Genomic DNA, 19408 nt, shown 5'->3' on the forward strand with positions numbered 1-19408 from the left:
ACCCGGGATCGAATCCCACGTCGGGCTCCCAGTGCATGGAGCCTGCTTCTCCCTCTGTCTGTGTCTCTGCTTCTCTCTCTCTCTCTCTCTCTCTCTCTCTCTCTCTCTCTGTGTGACTATAATAAATAAATTAAAAAAAAAAATAAAAAGAACTCAGGGGACGCCTGCCGTTGGCTTAGGTCGTGATCCTGGGGTCCTGGGATTGAGTCCTGCATGGAGCTCCCTGAGGGGAGCCTGCTTCTCCCTCTGCCTATGTCTCTGCCTCTCTCTCTGTGTCTCCCATGAATGAATAAATAAAATCTTTTTAAAAACCTACCAAGTAAAAAAACAAACAAACAAAACAAAACAAAACAAAAAAAACTACCAAGTACATGGGTGTAGTTTGAGGTCCTGTCTTCCTGCATTTCAGGCCTCTGATGTCTATCTGTCCATTGTACTTACTGCCGAAGGCTCACGGAGTGAGACTCCCATCATCGTGTTGACCAAGCCCAAGCCTATCCTGGGGAGCAGCACTTGAACCTTCTCTCTACCAGCCTCAGTGTCAAAACTAACTTGCCTTTAAAGAATCCAGAAGTGGACCCTCAACTCTATGGTCAACTAATATTCAACAAACCAGGAAAGACTACCCACTGGAAAAAATGCAGTCTCTTTAATAAATGGTGCTGGGAAAATTGGACAGCCATATGCAGAAGAATGAAACTAGACCATTCTCTGACACCATACACAAAGATAAACTCAAAATGGATGAAAGATCTTAATGTGAGACAAGAATCCATTAGAATCCTAGAGGAGAACACAGGCAACACCCCTTTTGAACTTGGCCACAGCAACTTATTGCAAGATACATCCAAGAAGGCAAGGGAAAAAAAGCAAAAATGAACTATTGGGACTTCATCAAGATAAAAAGCTTCTGCACAGCAAAAGAAACAGTCCACAAAACTAAAAGACAACCTACAGAATGGGAGAAAATATTTGCAAATGACCTATCAGATAAAGGGCTACTATCTAAGATCTATAAAGAACTCATTAAACTCAACAGCAAAGAAACAATCCAATCCTGAAATGGGCAAAAGACATGAACAGAAATTTCACAGAGGAAGACATAGACATGGCCAACAAGCACATGAGAAAATGCTCCGCGTCACTGGCCATCAGGGAAATACAAATGAAAACCACAATGAGATACCCCCTCACACCAGTGAGAATGGTGAAAATTAACAAGACAGGAAACAACAAATGTTGGAGAGGATGTGGAGAAAGGGGAACCCTCTTGCACTGTCAGTGGGAATGTGAACTGGTGTAACCACTCTGGAAAACTGTGTGGAGGTTCCTCAGAGTTAAAAATAGAACTGCCCTGCAACCCAGCAATTGCACTGGGGATTTACCCCAAACATACATGCAGTGAAACGCCAGAACACCTGCACCCCAATGTTTATAGCAGCAATGTCCACAATAGCCAAACTGTGGAAGGAGCCTTGGTGTCCATTGAAGGATGAACGGATAAAGAAGATATGGTCTACGTATACAATGGAATATTACTCAGCCATTAGAAACGGCAAATACCCACCATTTGCTTCAACGTGGATAGAACTGGAGGGTATTATGCTGAGTGAAGTAAGTCTATTAGAGAAGGGCAAACATTATGTGGTCTCAATCATTTGGGGAAGATAAAAATTAGTGAAAGGGAATAAAGAGGAAAGGAGAGAAAATGAGTGAAAATATCAGAGAGAGTGACAGAACATGAGATACTCCTAACTCTGGAAAATGAACCGTAGTGGAAAGTGAGGTTGGAGGGGGGGTTGGGGTGACTGGGTGATGGGCACTGAGGGGGGTACTTGGCGGGATGAGCACTGGGTGTTATGCTATATGTTGGCAAATTGAACTCCAATAAAAAATAATAATAATTAAAAAAAAAAACTAACCTGCCTTGTGCCTCGCTCCCACAATCCATGGCCCTCAGCTAGTTCTTAAGGTGAAGATTTTCACCCCTATTTATTTTTCAGAAAGGACTCCCCTGGTCACCCCCTGGTGGTAGCTTTTTCTTCCAAATTAAGGGAGGTCAGTGGACACTTCTGAAGAACACACATTCAGAGAAGATACTAACTCTGATACTGGCAAAGGAGGAAGTTGTGGGATGGTTTCAGGACTCCTTTAAATATATTGTTGGGAAGATGGTACTCTATGTATATTTTCTATAAACCATGAATAAATGATCTCTGACTCCAGATGTGGAAGGTACACCTGAGGAGCAACTGATATGGGCTATGTGTGGAATTTTGTTTTTCCTTTTTTTTTATAAATTTATTTTTTATTGGTGTTCAATTTGCCAACATATAGAATAACACACTTTTTCCTTTTTTTAAAAAAGATTATTTATTTATTCATGAGAGACACACAGAGAGAGGCATAGACATAGGCAGAGGGAGAAGCGAGCTCCCTGCAGGGAGCCCCATGCAGGACTAGATCCCAGGACCTGAGATGAAGACCTGAGCCAAAGGCAGACGTTCAACCACTGAGCCACCCAGGCGCCCTGAAATTTCACTTTTCAACTTGAAATGTAAACGAGTTCTTAGTTTCAATACATAGTTTCTTCCACGGACCTCTAATGACTTGGGTAGGAGCTCAAACTTCTATTTTAAGGGAGAGAATGCTAGCCTCCATGTGAAAGGACATCTCTAGCAAATAGCCAAACCTCTATTGCAAATATTTCAAAGCCTCAGCTTTTAAGTATATACTATAATGTATTAGTAACGACTGGTGCTATGCTGGAAGTACAGTCCTGGGACTTCCTCAACTGAAACTTTGCACCCTTTGATGGATAGCAACCCATTTTTTCCATCCCTGAGATCCCCTGATGACCACCATTTTGCTTTCTGCTTCGAGGAGCTCAACTATTTTAGATGATTAATGATACTGCTTTGTATACTTCAAACTTTGCTAAGAGAATAAACCTTTATGTTAAGTGTCCTCATCACCTAGATAAATAAATAATTAGGGTGGAAGGAAACTTCTGGATGGGATGGAGATGTTTATGGCATAGATTGTGGTGATGGTTTCATGGATGTTTACTTATATCCAAACTCATCAAGTTGTATACATGGTATGTGTACAGCTTGTTCGGTGTCATTCATATCTCAATAAAGTTTTTTAAAAGCTCCAGCTAGAGCTTCTTTATTTCAAACAACAATGGACAATAAAAAGACTAGACCCTCTGATTTTATTATCATTGGATTTGACCTGTATGTTTTCAGGACTGCTCTGAGAGAAAGGAGACTATTCCTGAATAAATTACTGGATTTCTCTAGAATGGAGGAAAAATCCTAAAGGGGAAGATAACTATTTTCTCTAAAATTAAGATTTCCAGTAAGAGCAATTCCATGCTAAAAAAACAGATTATTATATTCATTAAAATAATTTAAAATATGTACATATATACACTATCTGTATAATCTAATATATATGTATTGTATATCTGTGTGTACACAATGTATACATGTGTATACAATACATATATATTAGATTAGGGGTAACTTACTAAAAAGCAAAACAAAATCCAGGCTATATAACATTCCAGCAGCATTAGGCACCATGATGTTCAGTGAATATAATACAGAAGATATTTATGTCTCATTTTGTTTGATGTCACCTCATCCTGTTTACATTGTTCCTTGATGTATTCATAGGATATATATTGCCTTCAAACACTCTTGTCAATACCAGTTTCTAAAGAGAAGCCAACGTTCTAGGAAACCACTATTGTACTTCGAGTTGCAGGAATGGTTTAATCTCTTATGACTGTTCTGGACTGATCAGAAACTCCCATATCTTATTGAAGCGGACTGTGAAGACTCTTCTTCTTCTTTTATTTATTTATTTTTTAAAGGTTATTTATTTATTAGTAAGATACACACACACACACACAGGCAGAGACACAGGCAGAGGGAGAAGCAGGCTCCATGCAGGGATCATGCAGGGATCTCTGGGATCACATCCTGGGCTGAAGGCGGCGCCAAACTGCTGAGCCACCCGGGCTGCCCCGTCTTCTTTTAATAGATTTTGGGTATTTATTTGAGAAAGAGAGAGAGCGCACAAGAGGGGAGGGGGCAAGCAGAGTGAGAGGAGAGAAAGAGAAGCAGATGCCCCGCTGAGCAGGGAGCCTGACACAGGGCTCCATCCTAGGACTCTGGGATCATGACCTGAGCCGAAGGCAGACACTTAACTGAGTCACCCAGGCGGCCCCTGTACATATTCTTCTTATTCCCTTGTTTAGCTCACAGAATCTTCCGACGATAAAAAGTAAATTCCTTTTTTGGGATGAATGAATAAACATGTATTTCTGCTTAACTTACTCAGCAGTTCTACAATTAGTCCAAACATATTCCAGTTATAATTTTACAAACTTATCGTTTTTTATTCAATTTATAAGATTAGTATAAATAATTATAAATATATAATAAAACTTAAGAAATTATCAATTTAGTATTTGTCAGTTGTTTACTATGTGAAAGGCACTGTACTTTGTGCTAAGATGGGTGTTACAAAGGTGTATATAATATCAACCCTGAAAAAAAAAATATCAACCCTGGAATCAAAGAGTCATAGGAGAGAAAGCATATATGCAAATAAGTGTAATAAAAGCCCTAAATGGTAGATATGGCTCCAATGAAGTACTACCAAAGTTCAGAGAAGAGATCAGAAAATGCATAACGCAGGATGTGGCATTTGTTTAGGGAATGACAACAGCACATTGAGACTGACATGGGTGTTGTGTGAAGGTGAATAGATGGCAGGCAGGCTAGAAATTTAAGTTTGTATCAGAATATGAAATACCACGGTAAGGAATTTGGCACTGTAAGAAATTAGATGTTTTGCGATAGGTGAGATACTTGAACCCTTCAGCTGCCATTGGCCACTCTTCTTTATTCACTGGTGTCTTTGACTCACAACCTTCTTCTCCATTCCAAGCCCTGTCATCATCATTCTTGGTGACTTCAAATGTCCACAGTGGGCAACCTTTCCCATACACTGGTCTCTCTATTCCTTAATCTTCATCAAATCTCCACTGGGGCTACCCACTTTCATATCAACACTTTGGACTTTGTCATTACCAAAAACCGTTTCATCTTTGAAATACTAAATTCAGATTTCCTACTCTATCAATGGCCATTCATTCTTCCAGTTCTTTCATTCCATTGCTTTTATTACACCTGCACTTTGGTGGCATCAAAACCTCTCTCAGTCCCCTCTCATTACTTCCTTTTCAATGCAGCCTAGATCCTACTGTCCAGAACTTTATATTCTTTTAGTATCTTCAATTACTTGCACCATAATTTTTTATTCACACCTCTTGGCAAAAATTCGACGTTTTGGTCAATCTATCTGTTATCTCCACATGTATATGAAGTTTGATTTAAAAAAACCTCTCCAAAATACAGAAAAATTACATGATACTTTCCTAATTTTCAGTCTCAACTGGGGCTTCCACACTATTCAGCAGTCCTGTGTTCCACAGATCCACTGCTTTTCTCATTTCTGTTCCAACCCTATGCTCGCATTTTCAGAATATGACCTCAACTTCTACTTTACAATACAGAAAAACTAGAAGCCATCTCAAAGAAACTTTCTCAACTTTCTTGTATGCAACTATAGACTTACCAGTCTCCCACATTCAATATATAGCTGGTACCTGAAGCCATAATAAAGATTTAATAGTTCAGTAGATAGTGTATATATAGAACATTGATTTTCAATATTTAGAGTATATATGGTCCACCTAGGATGCTGAATTAAAATGTAGGTTCTTGGGTGCTGTGAGGTTCTGAGACAGTAAGGGGCAATGAAATTTACATGTTTACTGAGCACCTTAGGTGGTGATGACACACGACCCACATGTGTTCCCAGAACCACACTTTGAAGAATGATGATGTAGAGTGAGAATAAAAGAGGGCTAAGAGCAGAACCTTTGCACATACCACCGCTTAAGAGTAACCCATATGGGTGATCAAGAAGGACAGGATACAGAGGAGACCCAGGAGAACATTATATCACAATAAAAGAGGGAGAAGAGGGAATACCAAGTGGGCAGGTGAGATCAATAATACCAACTATCCCTTAGTTTTGTTGACTGTATCCTTTGCTGTGCAAAAGCTTCTTATCTTGATGAAGTCCCAATAGTTCATTTTTGCTTTTGTTTCTTTTGCCTTCGTGGATGTATCTTGCAAGAAGTTACTGTGGCCGAGTTCAAAAAGGGTGTTGCCTGTGTTCTTCTCTAGGATTTTGATGGAATCTTGCCTCACATTCAGATCTTTCATCCATTTTGAGTTTATCTTTGTGTATGGTGAAAGAGAGTGGTCTAGTTTCATTCTTCTGCATGTGGATGTCCAATTTTCCCAGCACCATTTATTGAAGAGACTGTCTTTCTTCCAATGGATAGTCTTTCCTCCTTTATCGAATATTAGTTGACCATAAAGTTCAGGGTCTACTTCTGGGTTCTCTATTCTGTTCCATTGATCTACGTGTCTGTTTTTGTGCCAGTACCACACTGTCTTGATGACCACAGCTTTGTAGTACAACCTGAAATCTGGCATTGTGATGCCCCCAGATATGGTTTTCTTTTTTAAAATTCCCCTGGCTATTCGGGTCAACAAAACTAAAAGACAACCTACAGAATGGGAGAAGATATTTGCAAATGACGTATCAGATAAAGGGCTAGTTTCCAAGATCTATAAAGAACTTATTAAACTCAACACCAAAGAAACAAACAATCCAATCATGAAATGGGAAAAAGACATGAAGAGAAATCTCACAGAGGAAGACATAGACATGGCCAACATGCATATGAGAAAATGCTCTGCATCACTTGCCATCAGGGAAATACAAATCAAAACCACAATGAGATACCACCTCACACCAGTGAGAATGGGGAAAATTAACAAGGCAGGAAACCACAAACGTTGGAGAGGATGTGGAGAAAAGGGAACCCTCTTGTACTGTTGGTGGGAATGTGAACTGGTGCAGCCACTCTGGAAAACTGTGTGGAGGTTCCTCAAAGAGTTAAAAATAGACCTGCCCTACGACCCAGCAATTGCACTGTTGGGGATTTACCCCAAAGATACAGATGCAATGAAACGCCGGGACACCTGCACCCTGATGTTTATAGCAGCAATGGCCACAATAGTCAAACTGTGGAAGGAGCCTCGGTGTCCAACGAAAGATGAATGGATAAAGAAGATGTGGTTTATGTATACAATGGAATATTACTCAGCTATTAGAAATGACAAATACCCACCATTTGCTTCATCGTGGATGGAACTGGAGGGTATTATGCTGAGTGAAGTAAGTCAATCAGAGAAGGACAAACATTATATGTTCTCATTCATTTGGGGAATATAAATAATAGTGAAAGGGAATATAAGGGAAGGGAAAAGAAATGTGTGGGAAATATCAGAAAGGGAGACAGAACGTAAAGACTGCTAACTCTGGGAAATGAACTAGGGGTGGTAGAAGGGGAGGAGGGCGGGTGGTGGGAGTGAATGGGTGACAGGCACTGGGGATTATTCTGTATGTTGGTAAATTGAACTCCAATAAAAAACAAATTTAAAATAAATAAATAAATAGGCAAAAAAAATACCAACTATCCCAGAGATGTCCAAAAATAAAACCAAATAGGTCTATTCAATTTATACTTTAAAAAGTGGGGGAGATAGCCTGTAAGAAGTATTTCACTATGAGGAAAATGGTAGATGGTAGTGGCTTATGGATGGGATTAGAGATAACGTCCAATAGACCTCAAGAAACATAACTACAAAGGTGACTACATTAGGGCAGCAGTTGGAAGAGATGATCATATTCTAGCCTGAAGACTCTTGGAGGGTGGAGTCTGCATTTTCTTCTATCCTTAGGATCTAGTCCAGTCCCACTAAATGTTTGTTGAATGAAATAATTCCTCCAATTGTATGTGCTTATGTGTTTCTCTCCACAATAACTTTGATTTAAATGGTCCTCAAAGACTCCTAGTGGCAAAGTCTGAGGAGGCAAATGGTTGATGCTCCCAAACTACTTAAGTTTATTGGTGATTGAGGAAGGAAGAAGGAAAGTGTTTTGTTTTCAGCAGCTGAGGGGCTAACTAGTGGGGCCCCTACGACTTTTTTTGTTCAATTAATAACTGAGTCAGAAAATATGTGAGAGTTGGAAGCAGTGAGTCTAGAAATGTGGCCGGGGCCAGGTCATAGAGGGTTTTGAATTCCAGGTAAGAAATTTGTTGTGCCAATGAGGCAATTAAAATTTTTTTGCGCAGGGGCAGCCCCGGTGGCGCAGCGGTTTAGCGCCGCCTGCAGCCCCGGGGTGTGATCCTGGGGACCAGGGATTGAGTCCCACATCCGGCTCCCTGCATGGAGCCTGCTTTTCCCTCTGCCTGTGTCTCTGCCTCTGTGTGTGTGTGTGTGTGTGTCTCTATGAATAAATAAATGAAATCTTTAAAAAAAAGTTTTTGAGCAGAGAATGACAACATTCATGGGTTTTTAAGTGGATGTTTCAGACTTAATTATTTTAAAACCTACCTGCCTGATAGGAAGTTATACCTCTCTCTTCTGGTTCATATCTCCAGCCATTTGCTGAGATGCAGTAGAATGGACTGGTTAATAATCTTGTAATAACTGCATAGAGACAGATGGTTACTAGACTTAAGGAGGTCGAGCATTTCATAATGTATACACATACTGAATTGATACGTTGTACATGTGAAACTGACATGATATTATATGTCAATTATAATTCAATTTAAAAAGAGCAGAAGCATGAGTTAGACTTGCTTTCAAATCTGGCTCTACCACTTACTCCTGGTAGCTATGTCTTGGTTTTCTCATCTGTAAAGGCAGACTGTGAGTAGTCAGGGAGATAAAATGTTTGCAAAGTATTGGACACAGGTTAAATAATCTTTTTTAAATTTTTATTTATTTATGATAATCACAGAGAGAGAGAGAGAGAGGGAGGCAGAGAGAGAAGCAGGCTCCATGCACCGGAAACCTGACGTGGGATTCGATCCCGGGTCTCCAGGATCGTGCTCTGGGCCAAAGGCAGGCGTCAAACCGCTGCGCCACCCAGGGATCCCAACACAGGTTAAACACAAAATACATGTTGGCCATTATTACTGTTATTATGGAGAATTATGGGAAGCCCTGCTGATGTTCTCTCTCTCTAACCAGAAACAAATAATTTCTTCTCTTAGAGCTCTACACATTTGGAGATGACAATAGTGTAGATCCTTTTCTCTGTTACATTAAACACTTTCAGGAAATAGAAACCTAGGCACTGTTGGCCACTGTTACTGTCCCTATCTTAGCACATACAGACATGCCCAAACTGGGAAAGTTATAATGCCACCTTGAGTAATTTTTTTGATTATTGAATACAAAAATACTCCTCTGTAGATGATCTGTGCACTCTGCAGCTTGAGATTGCAAGGTAAGAATCCCTAGTGCCTTGCTTCCATATTAGTGACAGTAAAGGAGCTTGGATCTATCTTTGCATTCAGTAGTTCTTTAAAGAGTCTACTAGTTATCTATTGCTTGTCACCAAATTTTATGTAATTTTTCAAAGGATTGAGCTATAAAATGCCTTTTGGGGGCACACAGCACTTAAAGTGCGCATCTTGTTAATGATTTGTTTAGCAGATTGCCTTTAGCTAAGATGACATTACCCATCAGGCTTTGTTTCAAGCCCTTGGACATCAAATGGGAATTTTTAAGCAATTAGAATGGTAGCACCTCTTGCTTTTGAGATCCCTGAAGCAATAAATTGATGTTTAAACTATTTATAATTCAGTAATGGCTGAGAGGACAATTTGCTGTGCATTTCTTGTAACACAACTAAATCAAGTTTTCCCCTTAGAAATTCTTCAGTTGTGCTAGGGTGGCTTCAACCATTTTCATTCCTGGTGTGGATTCTAAATCCTGAAATATCACTTAAAGAAAGAATTGATATGTCTTTTATTGTAAATCCATTCCCAGTACCAAAATATTAGAAACTGGATTTTATGATGTGACTCATAAAAACAAACAAAACAAAACCTCCTAACAGTGAGGGAATGAAAAAAATCTCAGAATAAGGTATTTTGTCTGGGATGACTTTTCTGACCTATGGTCCATTAGTATCAGAAACTAGAACATAGGAATAAAAGCAACTTTCTATTACTTTTGTATTTATTAGGCTGTGTTTTTCTCCTTTTCTTCTCCTTTTCCCCATTCTTGAAAATTTCTTGGGTATGAAATTAGGACAGCTATATAATTTGTGGGGCACAGTGCAAAATGAAAATGTGAGCCTTCTTGTTCAAAAATTATTAAGAATTTCAAGATGGCAATGGGAAAGTGTTAAACCAACTGCAGGGTTCTTCCAAGTGTGAAGCTCTGTGTGACTGCACAAATCACACCCCCATGAAACCAGTTTTAGCTTTATAGAATCCCAGTATGGGAAACTTTGCATGTAAAATATTACTTTTGTGTTAAGTCACTGGTCCAATGATCTTTGACATTTTGCAATGACTAGACTTTTGTCACCTCTTTCATCTCCTTTTCTTACGTCTTTCATGCTATGTCTTGAAATAGAGCAATATGCTTATGCTTATTTTGGTATTATAAGAATCCTCTATTCTTTACTTCCTTTCAGATTTTGTCTTTGATCCTTGTTAAAATATATCTTGGGACATTTGCATTGAACTTTGATGATAAAGCACCCAGTCAGTGTTTACTCTCATTAGGACCGGTCTTCCTCCTAGTTGCAAGGTTTGTGGTGACCAATTTGATATTAGAGTGCATATATTTTTTTCTGTTTGTTTTTGTAATCAAGAAATATTTTTTTAAATTTATTTTTTATTGGTGTTCAATTTACTAACATACAGAATAACCCCCAGTGCCCGTCACCCATTAAGAAATATTTTTTAATAAATTTATTTTTTATTGGTGTTCAATTTACCAACATACAGAGTAGCACCCAGTGCTCATCCCGTCAAGTGCCCCCCTCAGTGCCCGTCACCCATTCACCCCCACCCTCTGCCCTCCTCCCCTTCCACCACCCCTAGTTCGTTTCCCAGAGTTAGGAGTCTTTATGTTCTGTCTCCCTTTCTGATATTTCCCACACATTTCTTCTCCCTTCCCTTATATTCCCTTTCACTATTATTTATATTCCCCAAATGAATGAGACCATATAATGTTTGTCCTTCTCCGATTGACTTACTTCACTCAGCATAATACCCTCCAATTCCATCCACGTTGAAGCAAATGATGGGTATTTGTCATTTCTAATGGCTGAGTAATATTCCACTGTATATCAAGAAATATTAATGACTCTTCCTTTGTTTATGATTGTGGGTTTTTAAAATTGAATCTTTGACCTACTTCTCTCACTTTTAACCTAGGAACTTCCTTTTTTATTAATTTTTTTTAACTTTTATTTATTTATGATAGTCACAGAGAGAGAGAGAGAGGCAGAGACACAGGCAGAGGGAGAAGCAGGCTCCATGCACCGGGAGCCCGATGTGGGATTCGATCCCGGGTCTCCAGGATCGCGCCCTGGGCCAAAGGCAGGCGCCAAACCGCTGCGCCACCCAGGGATCCCTAACCTAGGAACTTCCTTTAAAAAAATACTTTTAAGTAATCTCTACACCCAACATGGGGCTCAAACTCACAACCCTTAGATCAAGAATCACACACTCTACTGACTGAGCCAGCCAGGTGTCCCAGTTAGGAACTTCCTTTTGATACTAATCCTATCTCCATACATAGCTTGATTTGCTCTAATTGTTACAGCCCAAAGCTTTGAGCTGATTTTCATCAATTACTCAATGTTGGACTGAGGATCTACAAAACTTTCATATAACATATTGGCTTAGCTGAGAGTATTTTTTATGTTGTGTTCATTCCCTCATGAGAATCTCTTGAAATTCATAGGTTTGTCCACATTGGTATATTCATTTGGAGAAGATTCTAATTGCATTGCTTATTGAGAAAATAGGAGTGTTCTTAATTTCCCTACTAATTTGTTTTCCTCATTGACTTTATTTTTTTTACCGATTGGCTTTTAGAACTTTATTACTTTTATATTCCTTTGTTATCTCCACAAACACTACCTTATTGCACATATCAAGATCCCTAAAACTTTTTTATTAAGTTTCATTTATAGAAGTGCCTAGTAAAAAGCTACACAGGTAGAGTCATCTGTGAATATTTCTTTTAAGGTATCCTTAAATTATGCAGTGATGCCCTCAAAACAGTCCTTTTGTGGAGATACCACTTATGAGAAGATTGGGTTTCTTGTTCTTCTTTGATTTCATAGCAAAGAACCCAGACACTTCCTTTGCTTTCTGTTGATAGTTAAGAGTTAATCATGCCTCTGAAGTAAAATCTTACTCATTGGTATTTTTGAGATGAACTCCATCACTTTCACTTCCCAGCACTACTTTTCTCCCTACCAACAGAGGAAACTCGCTCATAGTAGAGCTTGGGCTGCTGGTCACAAGTGTGGAATACTAAGCTCAGTAGAAGTGGTAAGATCTACACATAAATGAGCCAGGGATTGGAGCTCCCTGCAAATGTTATGAGGCTCAAATTAATTGCTTACCAAACTCGTACAGCACACTTGAGGTCTTTTGCTTCCTTGCTGGCTGTCAATTTAGCTCAGGTTCTGCAAGGTTCCCTATACTTTTGGGAAGCAAGCAGGTCATAACATGTCATAGAGCAAGTCTGATATTCTTCTAAGGCTGAATGTATATTTGGCAGAAGCCATGTATTTGTGTTATATAATATCAAAAAGCAAGGATTCCAAGTTGCCCTTTGAAGATAATCCACCCACACACACACCTACTTGCTTTCCTCTGCCTGCTAAGTTCAGGGCTTGAGGTGAACATTTGGGTAAAGATTGATTACAGAGGAATTCCATCCATTGAATTGATAGCAATAACAGTTGCCAAAGGTCAGAGAATTTCAAATAGGTATGGAAGATTCTGGGAACTGTTGACTATTCTGATTTCAAGGCAAAGCTACTGGAAAATGTTTAATTCTTATGTCACTAAGTGAGATGCGGCATTTATGGTTCTACCTAAAGCAGTTTGTGGGATTAGCTGTCTGAGAGGGTTCCCAAGCTTGACTCAACAGCTGTTGCTGATCATCCAGTGGAGCAGAGATGTCTCCATGGTGATCTTCCTGTTTCAGCCAGAAAAGGGATCCCCATAGGGTTTAATGGCCTGGCATAGTTCTAGCATCCTTAATAAATAAAATACTGTATCACATAAGGGAAAATATGAAACCTCCTTTCAGAGAAAGGGTGACAGTAGTGATTTTTGTTATTTTATGTCAGTAGGAGGTAGACAGTGAGAAGAAATTCAAATTGGAGGTTATTAAAACACCTCTATTCTTTGAAGTGTCTCATTTTCTCAATTCTTCAATCATGTAAATGACCAATGAACAACCTTCCCGGGGGTATGCAATTGATTGCACATTACAGATGATGAGAAGGATGCTATGTTGAAGGAGACAAATAGTAAAATAAGCAAATTTTATGGAGAGGCATTTTCTCACTTAAAGTCCTGTTAGTTTGGGAACATTTAGAGGAGGGGGAAAGATGACAAACATGTGACAATTTAGAGAACATCTGTAGCTGGGTATGGGTGAGTGTAGGCCAGGGATTTAATGACTTAAAACATAATGAGAAAGATATTAAATCTTTTTCTCCCTCCCTCCCTTAACTATTATATGATCTATTTTCCAGATGAAGCAACAAAAGTGGTGCTGGTTTTGAGAAAGAAAAAGAGTAAAGGTAAAAGGCATGGTCATTGGAAGCCTTGGCAAAGGAACATGTCACTTGGGGGCAGAGAGGCACTTGGGGGCATACTGGCACATCTCAAAGACAGTTTCTCTAATTGCTACCTTGAAGATCACAGAAGCTTTACTCCAGAGAAGGGAACAGGAGACATTGCACTGAGGGTAGGAACAGGACAAGTCAAAGATGGCTGTGAAGAGCATTAGGCAGTGGGCACAGAAGGGGGAGCCCAGATTGAGAGTGCCAACAGCATAGAAACCCCAGAAATGCAGTAGCACCACAGTGAAATAAAAGTCACATCTATGGCTGATAAAAAAGAGGATGAAGGCTCCTTGGAAAGGCTTTAGACCTCAAGATAACAAAAGAGGGTTTGATGATGTACATGATCCATTCTAGTCAGAGCCTGTGGATCAAACAGAAGTGGTGCTTTTTCACCCTGGAGCTTTTGATTTAGCAGCTAGGGATGGGAATCAACAATCCAGATTTTTTTTAATTTTTTTATTTATTTATGATAGTCACACAGAGAGAGAGAGAGAGGCAGAGACATAGGCAGAGGGAGAAGCAGGCTCCATGCACCAGGAGCCTGACGTGGGATTCGATCCCGGGTCTCCAGGATCGCGCCCTGGGCCAAAGGCAGGCGCCAAACCACTGCACCACCCAGGGATCCCAACAATCCAGATTTTTAAGGTCTTTGGGAGATTCTTATGCTTGACCAGGCTTGGCAACCATTGTTTCTAGAAGAAAGTAATCGCTAAAATGACCTGAATTCTATCTAGAATATATTATCCCACTCTTTTGAAAAGAGTTATGTAATAGATAAGGAAGTTACAGATAATTCATTTTTTAAAAATCTATGATATTTTTAACTAAAAAATAAGTAAGTAAATAATACCTGTGCTGTTTGGGCATAAATTCCCCTCTCTTTTCAAAGCAAAGCATAACATTAAGACCCCCATAGTTTAACAAGTACCCACTAGGTCTCCTGCTGTTTGGTGATAAAACAGTCAAATATTCAGGTTGTTTTTGCTTGTTTGTTTCTTTTGGCTGTTAGTGGTGGGATCTCGTGTGTGTGTTTGTGTGTGTGTGTGTGTCTGTGTATCAATTGTTTACTTAAAAGGGGAAAGGACCAGTTTTGAACAATTAATCCTCTACCCCTTGAGTTCAGAAAGAATAGCAAAGATCATATGTGTTTATATAGATGGATTAAGCTCCAGACAAAAAATACAAGTAAAAAACATTGACAGGCTCATACACAATACCTAAGAGGTGGAATCACCCCTAATGCTCATCCATGTATGAATGGATAAACAAAATGTGGCATATACAATGGAATGGTATGCAGCCTTAAAAAGGAAGGAAATCCTGTCACATACTATACTATGGATGAACTTTGAGGAATTTATGCAAAATAAAATTAGTCACAAAAGATAAAAACTGTAATTTTATTTATATAAAGCATTTAAAGTAGCCAAATTAATAGAAACAGAAAGTAGAATGGTGGTTGCCAGGGGTTATGAGGAAGCGGAAAAGGGGTGTTAGTGTTTAATGGATACAAAGTTTCAGATATGCAAGAGGAGAACGTTCTGGAGGTTTTTTTTTCACAACTATGTGAATATACTTAACACTATGGAACTATACACTTAAAAATGGTTAAGTGATCAATGTTATGTTATGCACCCCCACCTTTTTAACCACAATTAAAAGAATAAAAACTACTGGCAGTCTCTCGCAACCCATCAAGCCATACTGGGCATGTGAGAATTCTGGCATACATTTACTCTGAGCTTCCAATAAGTTGTTTGAAAATAGTCTTCAGACATCCTGTAAGTTATTAACCTCTACAAACTTTTCTGTTCAGCCTTTTCCTTGTCATCCACAGTTTTTTCATGGCTCCCCTTTACAAATATTGAATGCACAATGGATTTATTTCTTTGCTTTTCTGTTCCGAATTTCATTGTGTTGTGATCGCTATGAAATAGGAAGTACCTGTGGGAAATGCAAATTTCTGGCTTTTCCCTACTTTAATCCCAGATAGGCTACTTCTAGCCTGTATGCAGCAAAGTAATATTTCTGTATTCTTGGCACTTACATCTCCTAGGTAATCATGGAACTCTCAGCCCCTCCCTGTTTATCCCCCTGCCAGCACTTATTCAAACTCATGTCCACTTCCATTTTCTTTGTAAGAAGTCTCTGTAATCCATCTCTTATTTAATCATGCCATTATACTTTTCAGAACTCTCTCTGATGTCTTCTGTCTTTTTGAACCTGAAGATCCCTGAACAATTTATTTGCTATTTCAGGAGTGGGAGTGGATTCTGGAAAAGTATTCCAAAATGCATTTCTGAGTGAGAGAATATTCTTTTGCATAAGGAAATGTTGGCAATTATATATAGTCCAGAGGACAGTGACCTTTTGGAGTGTGAGCATAAGAAAAGTTGTCACTCTCCATAATAACATTTTGAACTTTGGCTATTTGTTAAATGAGAAAATGCACAATGACAAAAAAAACCCTATAAATTCAATAACAACTGTCGTCTCAATCACATCTCAATATATTTGAAGAACAGGCGTATACATATGCAAGAGATGTATTGTTCATTCACAGTCTCCAGACAACAATTACTGTGCATAGAACTCTAGGCAACTTCCTTAACACCATCCTGCCCACCATCCTCCAAAAGCTCTGAGATCTGAAGTTTAGAAGAGCTGCTGTGTAGACTCATTCCAGGTAAATTCACTTGAGCAACTCCAGAGAGTTATGTAACTTATCCTAAACCCCTCTAACCAAGGAGACTGCACAGGCTTGCACGTCTCATTCCACAAGCTTCTGTGGCAGCCCTTCATAACTCCTCTGTTTTAGGCTCTCTGCCAGCCTCAAACATATGTGTCAGCCAAAGGCAGTGACTTGTGGCAGGTCTTCATTTTTCCAGGTCTGCTGTTTCTCCCCAGCTAATATATGCAGGCAATTCAGGGGACGGCCTGAGTGTCCCACCCTCGTGTAGCAGAGGGAACAGCTGGATTTAAAGACTAAGATATGGATTTAGGGGCACTTGGTCTCATATTGAATGCTATTAATTATCTCTTCACATGTTAATCTTGGACAAGTTGGTTAAACTGCCTGAGTTTCTATAACTTTCTTGGGTAAATGGAAGCAAAAGCAGTTGACAGGCTACTGGGAGCTTAGCTAATTAAAATAATGGCTCTAGATTTATGTTTTCTCAAGGCTTCAAAGCTGATGGATAGCTGCCCTTCTCTTTAAAATCATTAATGAAGGTTTTTTTCATTAATGAAGTTATTAAAGAAATTATGCTCAGTGCTGAGCCCTTGGATAGCTTATACTCAGACTAGAACCAAAGTGTGTAGCTATGCTAAGACTATGCTTACAGTCTTTGAGGAACTTTAGAATTCACAGTGATTTTCTTTATTTAAGTATTTTGATTTAAAAAGTATTATATTATGGTGTGTGTGTGTGTGTATGTGTGTGTGTGTGTGTGTGTGTGAAGGAAAATGTAGCAAATAGTACCAGATTATGAAAATAGCCCTGGAGAATGCTTATTGCAGCATTATTTACAATAGCCAAATTATGGAAGCAGCTCAAGTGTCTATTGAAAAATGAATGGATAAAGAAGAGGTGATATACATATGTATATATATATTTATACACATGCCTCCACACACACAATGGAGTATTATTCAGCCATTAAAAAGAATGAAAATTTGCCATTTGCAACTACATAGATGGAGCTAGACTATAATGCTAAATAAGTCAGTCAGAGAAAGACAAATGCCATATGATTTGATATGTGGAATTTAAGAAACAAAACAAGTGAGCAAAAGAAAAAGAGAGAGGGAGAGAAAGAGAGAGAGAAAAATGAAGGGACAGACTCAACTATAGAGAACAAACTGATAGTTCCCAGAGGGGAGGTGAAGGGATGGAGGAAAGAGGTGATGGGGATTAAGAGAACATTTATCATGATGAACATTGAGTAAGGTATTAATTGCTAAATCACTATATTGTACACCTGAAACTAATATAACACTGTATGTTAACTATACCGGAATTAAAATTTAAAAAGTAATAAAATTTTTTTAAAAAGAAAATAATACTGGACAGAAATTAGATGTTATCTACTACTGGCTGATTTTATGATGTTAGGTGACACTCTTAGCTTGTCCGAGCTTTAGTTTCTGCAGCTATCAAATAAAGTGATGGAGTAGCTAGTCACAGACGGCCCCTGTAGCTCTGCTTTTTCAGATTCTGTGTGTAGATCATATTGTCATCAATTGAGATTAATGGCATTATTTTAGAAAACGCGTGTTAAAAATATAGTTGTGGTAGAAACTATACAATCATCTTAGGCAGTAACTCTCTAAACAGATGTTTTAGACTGAGCATCTAGAAACTAATGATTTGTAAGATAACAAATACTGGAGGTGCCCAAAGGTGGCTCAATCAGTTGAGCATCTGACTCCTGGTTTCAGCTCAGGTCATGATCTCAGGGTCGTGAGATTGAGCCCCATGTTCGGCTCTGTGCTGGATGTGGAGCCTGTTTAAGATTCTCTGACCCTCCGGACCTACTCGTATTCTCCTTCTCTCTCAAATGAATAAAGTAAATCTTTAAATTTTTTGTTTTAAAAATAAATAAATAAATAAATAAATAAATAAATAAATAAATACTGGAAATTTTTAAAAATCTGAACCACAATCTTGGTGTATAACATCATTTCCTTGGTCCACCTAAAAGCACTAGGGAAACATGGAGAAATGTCTGATTTCAGGGCGGAGAACAGGGAAGGTACAAGATGTGCCTGGGACATCTTGCCATGTCAGAAAGCAATGAATTGCTCAAAATATAAGCTGGTGGGTGGGGTGGGGGAGTTACTGTCATAAAGACACAGGTGTTAGCTTGAAGGAGCTCCCATTGGCCAAATCTGGGATGATTTGAACCTCAAGATAATTAATAATTATAAACTATTGTGGGGAAATTGGAAAATCATGAGGTCATATCAATAATAAAGAACTAGGGAGGAAGCAAAGCTCTTGCCAACAGTTGAATGCTGCATGCTGACTGGTAAATGTGGAGGAGGCGCTGGAGTTCAAAAGTCAGTAATATGTAAGCATCACAATAAAGACTGGATAAAAGGAAAATCAGTGGATATTATATCTAGGTGGAAATTTTGGTGAGGAGCAGGATATTTGCATGGAATTAAATTGTCTTCCTACAGACTGCTTATTAGTTGCAAGGGGAGAATAGTAATTATACAGTAATGAGATTGGACAACCATTTGGCCAGGTGATCAACATTTACATCACTAATCATGGAAAAATCATTGTCTACCTTCCATACGATGCCCCCAAGGAAATCACGATGCTTATGTAGTATTCCAGCCTAGAATTCATAGCCTGAAGATAATCATTAATCAGGCAAACCCCCAGAAAAGGAACATTGAACATGTCAGTGTCAAAAAAAAAAATGAAGAAGCCTTGTGGAACGTTCCAGATAAAGGAGGTTAAAGAAACATGACAACTAAATGCAATACCTGATCTTAGACTAAATTCTATACTAGATGGAGGGAGATGCTATAAAGGATGTTGTTA

The sequence above is a fragment of the Canis lupus genome, chromosome X (assembly GCF_011100685.1).
Source record: "Canis lupus familiaris isolate Mischka breed German Shepherd chromosome X, alternate assembly UU_Cfam_GSD_1.0, whole genome shotgun sequence".
Classification (NCBI taxonomy): Eukaryota; Metazoa; Chordata; class Mammalia; order Carnivora; family Canidae; genus Canis; species Canis lupus.